Below are 9,125 nucleotides of genomic sequence, written 5' to 3' on the forward strand. Positions count from 1 at the left end.
TTTAGGCGATTTCTTTATCAATCATTCACATTATCAAGTAAGATCAGACAAGATATAATAGTAATGAACTCAAATCAATTCTATTATTATATATAAAATCGTGAATGAAAATTAGGTTTAAAGCAAAACACAAATCAAAGACTTAAAACACAATTAGCATGTCGAGATCTTTCTTTAGTCAATAGACATGCCGGCCACACCATCAGTTACATTGGACACAGCTGCCTTGGATTCATCCTGATCAATATCAGTCTTATTTGCTTCAGGATATCTCATCTCACTATTTCTTTTTAGCAACTGATTACTCTGCTCAGTTAGTAATAGGCATGAGAGCAGATCATTATAGGTGGTGAAACCTTTTTCTCTATGGATATGTTATAACAATAGATCCCTTGGATCGACTGTGAGGAAGGTCTTTTCCAGTAAATCCTCCTATGTTACCACTTCACCACATAGTCTCATTTTGTAAACGATTTTGGACAAAACAAAATGATATTCATCCAGAGACTCAAAGTCCTGGAATCTGAGACTCATCCATTCATGCCTGACCTTTGGTAATAACACCATTGTGTATCTGGATTTTTGTCCAAAGGTCACGAGGATTCTCAATATTTAGGTACTGATTTCTTAGATCCTCAGTGAGATGATGGCGCATAATTGTTATGGCCCTATACTTTTCACTTTAAGTTGCATAATCACCCTGAATGATACTCCTTCTGAGTCCTCTTGATTTCAGGACAACTGAAGTGTTCATTGTCCATCCTAGATAATTTTCTCCAGAGGGATTTAGAATGGCATAATCCAAAGGCTCAAATCTCGGCATCTGAAACCATATTATCAATCAATTTATGATTTAAGATGCAACCAATTCAAAATAATCAGTGCATATGATTTCATAAGTCTCTCGACCAAAACACTTTACTACTCGATCATGGTGCGAAACAAGTCGAGAATGCTAGGTCTATATGTGATGCTTAGGCCACACGACCATGTAATGTGATACAACGATCCTAGAGATCGGTTCATGAGATATGCAAGCAAGGTCACACGACCATTCAGATATGGTGTCTCTCTAGGCCACACGACCAAGATATGATGCATTAAGCCACAGGGCTTTCAATCATATGATGCAAACAATGTGATCTATCAAGGGCACAAGGCCGCGAGTATGAACAATGCATCGGAATGGTTAGGCCTCACGGCCAAGAAAGAGAAGCCACACGGCCAAGATTCAATTTAGGGTTAATGCATATATTTTTACATGTAATTGCAATCCTAAGGTGGTTGATTTCTATCAGTTCATGATTCAATCAAAACAAACAAACAAATCAATCGGCCAAGTAATAGAACAAGCCACACGGCTATTTAGTTCAATTCAACATCATCCCTAAAATTAGATCTATGTTCAATTGCAATCAATCAGTAGTGATCAGGTTCGGATATGGATGCAACAAGGCCACACGGCCACGGATGATGATCTAGAACAATTTAACCTAGAATGTATTAAGGCCACACGGCCACAATCTAATTCGATTTCAAAGTGATAAAACAAGGTCATTAGGGTTTTAATCAAGTCAATCAAGCAATTCAGATTCGAGTTTAAACAATCCTAGCAATCTTTCTAGGTGATCAAATAAAACACAATTAAGTTTCAAATCAAAATTAAAACCGATTTTCCAATTTAGAGTTAGGGATTTCGAAACTTTGATCTTTGATCAAAAGGATTTGATTTGAGATTCAAAACCTTTAAGGTTATGATTTTAATTGATCAATGGATCAATCTCAATTTAGGGTTTAGGGGATCGGACTTATTCGAGCTCCGATTTACTCTTTTAGGGGATTGATCTATTATCCTATGGCTTTAGTTTTAGAGATTATATTTTAGGGTTTCAATCTTTACAAACAATCTGAATTCAATTCTCATGTTAGGGTTACCTTTTGTTTGCAGATTGTAGAAACCGGACCACCAAGAGAACCTCGAACGGATGCGAGCTGGTTATGTGCTGATCAAGTCGCGGGCTGGGAGTTTTCACGAACGGAAGCACAAATGAGTTGGAGTTGAAGTCGCGCGAGCTGATCGCTGTCGGGTAGCGAGCTGTCTGATCGGGGAACGCGAGCTGTAGCTGTTCGGGATGCAAGCTGAGAATGGATGGAGCTGAGGCTGAGTTCGTCTAGTATCAGAAACACCTTAGGGCTGGGGCTGATCGGATGAACACGAGCTGGAACGCTTGCAAGAACAGATTAGGGTTCGTCGGGTTAGGGTTCAAGGTCGCCGGCTCGGTTTTAGGTTTAGGGGTTTTTCGATTAGGTTTTAGGCTCAGGGTGTTTAGGGACTATCGTGCTGATAACGTGTTGTAAAACAATAGATTTAGAGCTGAATGTTTTTGTGTACTATTAATCATAACATGGGTTCCTTTATATAAGGATTACAAGTCATAGAAAAATGAAAGTATCCAAAAAGCTAAACCAACTAGGATTAGGAAAACTACTAATACATAATAATGGAAATATAACAATTACAAGGAAAATGAAATAGAGTTTTCTTTTCTCCAAAGCATAAACCGCCTCTCTCTCTCTCTCCTAAGGTCACGACCACCTCTCTCTCTCTCTCTCTCTAGGGTTGGGCCGTCTCTCTCTAAGTGTATGGACCGGTTATGGACCGGGCCGGTTATGGATCGGACCGGTTATGGACATTCATCAATTGATTTATAACACTTATCACAGTATATTAATTGATGAATGTCCATAACCGGTACGATCCATAACCGCGCCGATCCATAATGCGGGAAGCGCCGATCCATAACACTACTCTAATTTTGGCGCTTCCCGCGTGGTTCACCATATATCAATAAATATTTTGAGGCAAGATTTTCTTAATAAAAAATATATTATCAATTTTACCTGTAATTAGTTTACTGAAAAAATAGAATTCCTTTTTCAAATATATTGAACTTACCTTTTTGTAAAGTGATTGATACATAAACATTATGGGTCCGTGAACATTCTGGAAACAAGAAGAACGAATAGGAAATAAACGTAGAGAAATAAAATTGCATGAATGAAAAGGAATGGTTATTCCGTCCCATATTTAACAAAGAATAACTTTGTTCTTTATTTGTTTACAAAAAAAAAAGAATGGTAAGAAATGAGAAAGAAAAATGATTTTTTATGAATAGTGATTTTTTTAGTAATGTTAGAGAATGCATTATTTCTAGTCGTTCTTTGATTTTTTTAGAAATGTTAGGAAACGCTATGTGTAACATATCAAATCTAAGAAGAAAATTAGAGATGTTTTTTACAAATATAAAAAATCGAGTAAGAAATATTTTGTAAACAAGTGAACGGTGAACCAAAACCTAATCTGAACATCTTTACTATTTTCTTTCAAGGATTTTTTACTGTATGCTCCCTTTATATAAAAAAAATTAATATTTCAAAATATAGTATGTTTTAATATTTTTGAAAGTATTCTAAATTTAGAAACTGGTTGGCGGATAATACTTTATTGCATTATTTATGATTCAGTAACTTATATAAATTTATACTGTTGATAATAGTATAATCGATTAAAAAATTAATTGTCAATACTTTTTTTTTCCTTTTTTTTAACCACGTGTTAGTGGTCCAGTGGTTAAACTCAACCTGTGAAATTATGGATTCGAGTGCCGTTGGAAGGTGATTATTTTGAGGGACCTTCGGACCCAATACGGAGAAGCCTACTAACGTGTGGCCATTGGTGGGATTTATATGGGGTGATCACCTGCCCTTCTGGATGCCTCGGCGGGCTCTCCGGCTAAGCTCCGGTGGACGGTCATTGGCGCTAGTCGGATGGATCCTATCGAGGCTCCGGATACCAGAGTCATAAAAAAAAATTAAGTTTTTTAATTCTTGTGTTTTTTTGCAAAACATCTTATACTATTATGGAACAGAGTGAATATATTAATTGATTTTTATAGACTATCTATTTCACTTGTAAAAGTGCGTTACTAATCATATCTAATCTCGTATCATCCCGATGCTCTGCTCTAATCAAACCACAAACCACATAGCAATGAAAATTGTAATTTATGAATTTGAGGATATACTTTATGGAAGAGCACAGTTAATCAAAGACCAAACATGTTTCCCATTGGCGCTTTTTCACCACCAGAAGCAAGTTGCAAAAGAAAGTGAAGCACCCAAAAATATTAAAAATCTTTAAGAAAGGGTTTAACTCCGTTTTTTATCGTGCTGCAAATTGCACTTTTACTTTGGTCATCCAAATTGCGCATTAATCTTCATTAAAAATTGTACACGATTTAATGATATAAAGTAAACAGCTCTGGACCAAAAACGCCTCATACAAGCGGGTTAATAGCTAATGCTTCTTCATTTAAAACCGGTTACAGAAAACCAGCAGATGAACAATCCGGTAAGGTCCGATCGATTACATTTGTCAGCATTGCCAAACTTTTCAAAGACCCTAATGTACTATATTAGTGACGTAAATACTATATTTATCCAGGTCTGGTTTTGATAGTAATTCTATAGACAAACAAAAGGTGGTTTGAGAGTTCAGGCACGCTCTAGTTCTTAAAACTTTCATGTTTTTGGGCTCGTATTATCTAACGACTCACGTGGTCAATCGATACACATATATAAGTCACGTGAGTCAAGTGCAACTATTTCGAACCACCAATCTATAGTTTTTGCTTGTTCTTTTTTTTTTTTTTTTTTTTTTTTTTTTTTTTTTTTGTCAACTGATTTATTACTTGAAAGTTACAATGGTCTGAAGCAAGGATATTACATATTATTGAGACATTATCCTAGCTTTTTTTGCTAACTGATCAACATGATGAACATAGTTTCTAGGAACATGCTTAAAAATAAAATTGTTCAATCTAGCTAAAATAAGGACATCTTGGAATCATCATTGATGCTTCATTGAAGATAAATCTCTTATTTCCTCTTTGCGATGGGATGTCCAAGCTCTTGAACAATTGTGCACAATCACCTAGAAACATTATGTTCTTATAAGATAGAGCGTGAAGCTGTTGAACAGCAAGCAAGATAGCCATTGCTTCGGCTTGTAAAGCCGAGTCTGTGGGTGTGATTGCTGAACTACCTTGGATAAGTAGGGTGCCTTCTCTGCTATATAAGAACCACCCTATTCCAGATAATACAATAGTAGATTTCCAAGATGCGTCAGCAATGCAATAAAGCATTGTTTCTTCTCCGATGATGTCGACGATGGAAGTAGGGCAAGCTGAGGGCGGAAGAAGCTGCGGTAATTCATTAAACTGGTGAGCTTCATCCCAGAGATTCTTGTCCATGATAGATGCACTGATGACATGAGTTATATGCTCTCTCTTATTCTGAAACAGCAACTTGTTTCTCATCTTCCAAATACGCCATCCAAGAAACAATGCTAAATTATTTTTTGCGTTTCCCATGTTCTGCAACAATAATACCTGAGCCAAAGAATAAATATCAAAATCTGCATCCAGGTTTATTGGTAAGTCTGTATGGGAAAGCATCCATATTTCTCTAGTAATAGGGCACTTGACAAGCATGTGAAGAATAGATTCTGTATTTTCCCCACAAACTTGGCAATCTGGAGGTACCTTACATCCTCTTCTTCTTAGATTATCAGCTACTGGTAAGCTATTGTGAAGTATTTTCCACCAGAAGATTTTTATTTTTGTTGGGATGTTACATCTTCATAGCTTCTGCAGTAGTTGATTTCTAGTTTGCGTATGAGAATAGGAAGAAACCTGAGAAATCTGGTTGTGGTGGGTGAATTTTCTTGCTCAGTGTCAATTTTTTTTTGAAGATGATAGCCTGACTTGACTGTATATGAGCCTGTCTTGTTGTATCTCCAATATAGTCTATCTTCTGAGCCTGTTATACTTGGCCTGAGACGCATGATTCTTTGGACATCTTCATGGTGAAAGAGACTGCTCAATAAGGGAAGGTTCCACGAAGTAGTTGTAGGGATGAAAAGATTTTGAACCTTTAGGGATGGGAAGGTAGATTCACCAGGACCTCTGGGAGTTGAAGAAGGTTCTCCTAGCAACCAACTATCTTTCCAAACTCTTATATGCTCTCCATTTCCTAGCGCCCAATGCACTCCCCTGCGGATTAGAGGTTGTGTTTGTATTATGCTTCTCCATGCAAGACTTGATGATTGATAACTTCGGGCTTCCATAAACCCTGTATTTCTGTAGTATTTAGCTCTGTACACTCTGGCTAGTAAAGAAGAGGGAAGGGTCATTAACCTCCAGGCTTGTTTTGCAAGCAAAGCCTTGTTAAATGCATACATATCTCTAAGCTCCAAGCCTCCTTCTTTTTTAGTTAGAGTGATCTTGTTCCAAACTATCCAGGGTATGGAATAACGGTCTTGATTTGCGGACCACCAGAACTTCCTCATCGCTTTCGTTATTTCTTTTATCAGCCCTTTAGGAAGCATGAAACAAGACATTGTGTAAGTTGGTAGTGCCGTGATGACCGCTTTCAAGAGGATTTCTTTTCCAGCTGGAGATAAGAGCTTAGAATACCAGTTATCTAGCTTATTCTTCATCCTCTCTGTTATATACTGGAAAACCTCTTTGCGCCTTCTACCAATATGATCGGGGAGTCCTAAATATTTACCAAAAACCTCCAGTTTTTGTAATACCAAAGAGCTTAGTTATGTTTCCTTGTAATGAAGACGGAGTACCTTTTGCAAATGCTATCGCAGACTTATTGTAGTTGATTTCTTGGCCTGAAGCTCGTTGGTATGTGTGAAGAATTTGGGATAGGTTACGTCATTCTTCCTCGGTTGCTTTGCAGAAAATCAGCGAGTCATCTGCAAAAAGCAAATGAGAAATAGCCGGACCACTTCGAGAAGCTTTAAAACCATGGATTCTCTACTTTTGTATGTTCTGCTTAATTAATCTTGAGAGACCTTCGGTGCATAAAATATATAGGTATGAAGGTCACCTTGACGCAGTCCTCGTGTTGGTGTTATTGTTTTCGTGGGCTTTCCATTGATCAACACCGAATAAGTCACTGTAGTAATGCACTTCATAACCCAATTTCTCCACTGATCACAGAATCTCATCTTCTTCATTACTGCATCTATAAAATACCATTCAACCTTGTCAAAAGCTTTTGCTATGTCTAGCTTCAATGCCATGAATTTGTTTTTAAGGTTCTTAGTGTGCAATGAATGCAGAAGCTCATGGGCTATAAGTACATTATCTGTGATTAGTCTCTCAGGAATGAAAGAAGGTTGGTTTTCTGTAATTATATTATCTAACCATGGCTTCAGTCTCTCAGCTAGCACCTTAGATATAATTTTATATGCCACGTTGGCTAGACTGATAGGTCTGTAATCCCTAATCGAGGCCGGGTTCTCTATCTTAGGGATTAAGCATATGTGAGTCTGATTAATCTTAGAGTCTAGTTGATTCTGCTTAAAAAATAGTTTAACAAATGAGATGACACCTGGTTTGATAATTTCCAAGTGTTGCATGTAGAAGCTTGGTGTCATTCCATCAGGTCCAAGGGACTTCTCCGGGTTCATTTTGAAGACTGCAGATTTAATTTCATCCTCTGTAACTAGAGAAGTGAGCTTCCTTTTGATGTCCGCAGTAACTGTTACAGGAATGCCGTCCATCAGAGAATATCAATATAACTTCCATTTCTCTTATACTATTGTGTAAAATAATGTTGAATATGAGCGTGAATGTCTTTGGCTTTAGACTGAGACTTCCCATGATCGTCTTGAAGGTGAGATATTCTGTTGTAGTGTCTTCTCTGTCTTGTTTTGCTGTGAATTTTTTTTTGTATTTTTATCTCCTGTTTTAAGCCAAAAAACCCTACTCTTTCTTCTCCAATATTCCTCCTCTAGTCTGTATTGTAATTGAAGATGCACCTTCAGACCTGAGAGATAAACATAATCAATGGCAGGCGAAGTATAAGCAAACTGGATTTTATCTTTTAGTTCTTGAATGAGCTTTCCTGAATTGGTATATTGTTTACTTCTCCATCGGGATAAAGCTTTTCTGCACTGTCGTATGAGATAGTGTATATCACCATTGGATAGATTAGCAGACTCTTGTGCACACGCCTATTTCACAGCTTCAAACAGACCAGGGTAAAGTCTTCATCTGCTATCATATCTGAAAAGTTTAGATTTCTTCCAATTATTTCCTTCTGTATTGAGAAGTAAGGGTCTATGGTCTGATCCAATCCAGGGTAAGAGCGTAACTGATGCCATTGGATACATATCTATCCAATCACAGTTTGCAGTAGCTCTATCTAGCTTAGACATTATGGTGTACTTGGATATCTTCCCAACCCAAGTATATTTCCCTCCCACTGATTTGATATCATTCATTCCTAGGGTAGAAAGCATGCGTCTGAATAACGAGTAAGAAGCTACTGACCTAATGATGCCCCCTTGTTTTTCTTCTCCTCCTTTGATGTCGTTGAAGTCGCCTATCATCAATCGGGGCTTGTTCTGCAGAAATCCTGCATACTCAAATTCAATTTTATCGCACCATTGCTTCTGTATGTACTTTATAACTGGGTTTCCATATATATAAGTCAACCAAAAGGTGTTGGTGCCATCTTCTACCACTGCAAGAAAACATCAAGGATTCTGAGGGAAAAAATCGTCGGAATTTCGTCGGAATATCGTTATTCCGACGACATACCGACGAAACACGTCGTCGGAAATAATTCCTCGGAATTTCTTTTTTCCTCGGAAATCCCTCGGAATTTTCCGACGTAATTCCCAGGAAATAAATTTCCGAGGAAATTCCGAGGATCACTAGTTTGTCGGAAATGTCCTCGGAATATACCGAGGGAGAACTTCGTGGGTATAATTCCTCGAAAGTTCATCGATCGATGCGTGTTTGGACATATATACATCGATCGATAGGAGTATACCGACGGACATTTTCCTCGGTTTATTCCGAGGAACTTTTCCCTCGGTATATTCCGAGGGACATATCCCTCGGAAAATTCCGAGGGAGCCGTCCCTCGGAAAATTCCGAGGAACTAGTCCCTCGGTATATACCGAGGGAAAAGTTCCTCGGAATAAACCGAGGAAAAGGTCCGTCGGTATACTCCTATCGATCGATGTATATATGTCCAAA

At 37.8% G+C, this 9,125-nt stretch overlaps 1 long non-coding RNA gene and 1 pseudogene across 1 annotated transcript; both read right to left on the reverse strand.

Moving 5' to 3' along the window:
* The window catches only part of LOC106302839, a 10,103-nt pseudogene extending 7,117 nt beyond the window's left edge, over positions 1-2,986 (reverse strand).
* A 3,212-nt stretch (positions 2,987-6,198) lies between these two features.
* On the reverse strand, positions 6,199-8,516 carry LOC106305759. The gene is made up of 6 exons (XR_001263054.1): positions 8,412-8,516; positions 7,468-8,144; positions 6,961-7,098; positions 6,698-6,826; positions 6,537-6,618; positions 6,199-6,435 (listed from the first exon to the last, which is right to left on the reverse strand). It is a non-coding gene; the product is annotated as an uncharacterized LOC106305759 (long non-coding RNA).
* Between the last annotated feature and the right edge of the window lie 609 nt (positions 8,517-9,125).

The sequence above is a fragment of the Brassica oleracea genome, chromosome C7 (assembly GCF_000695525.1).
Source record: "Brassica oleracea var. oleracea cultivar TO1000 chromosome C7, BOL, whole genome shotgun sequence".
NCBI classification, from domain to species: domain Eukaryota; kingdom Viridiplantae; phylum Streptophyta; class Magnoliopsida; order Brassicales; family Brassicaceae; genus Brassica; species Brassica oleracea.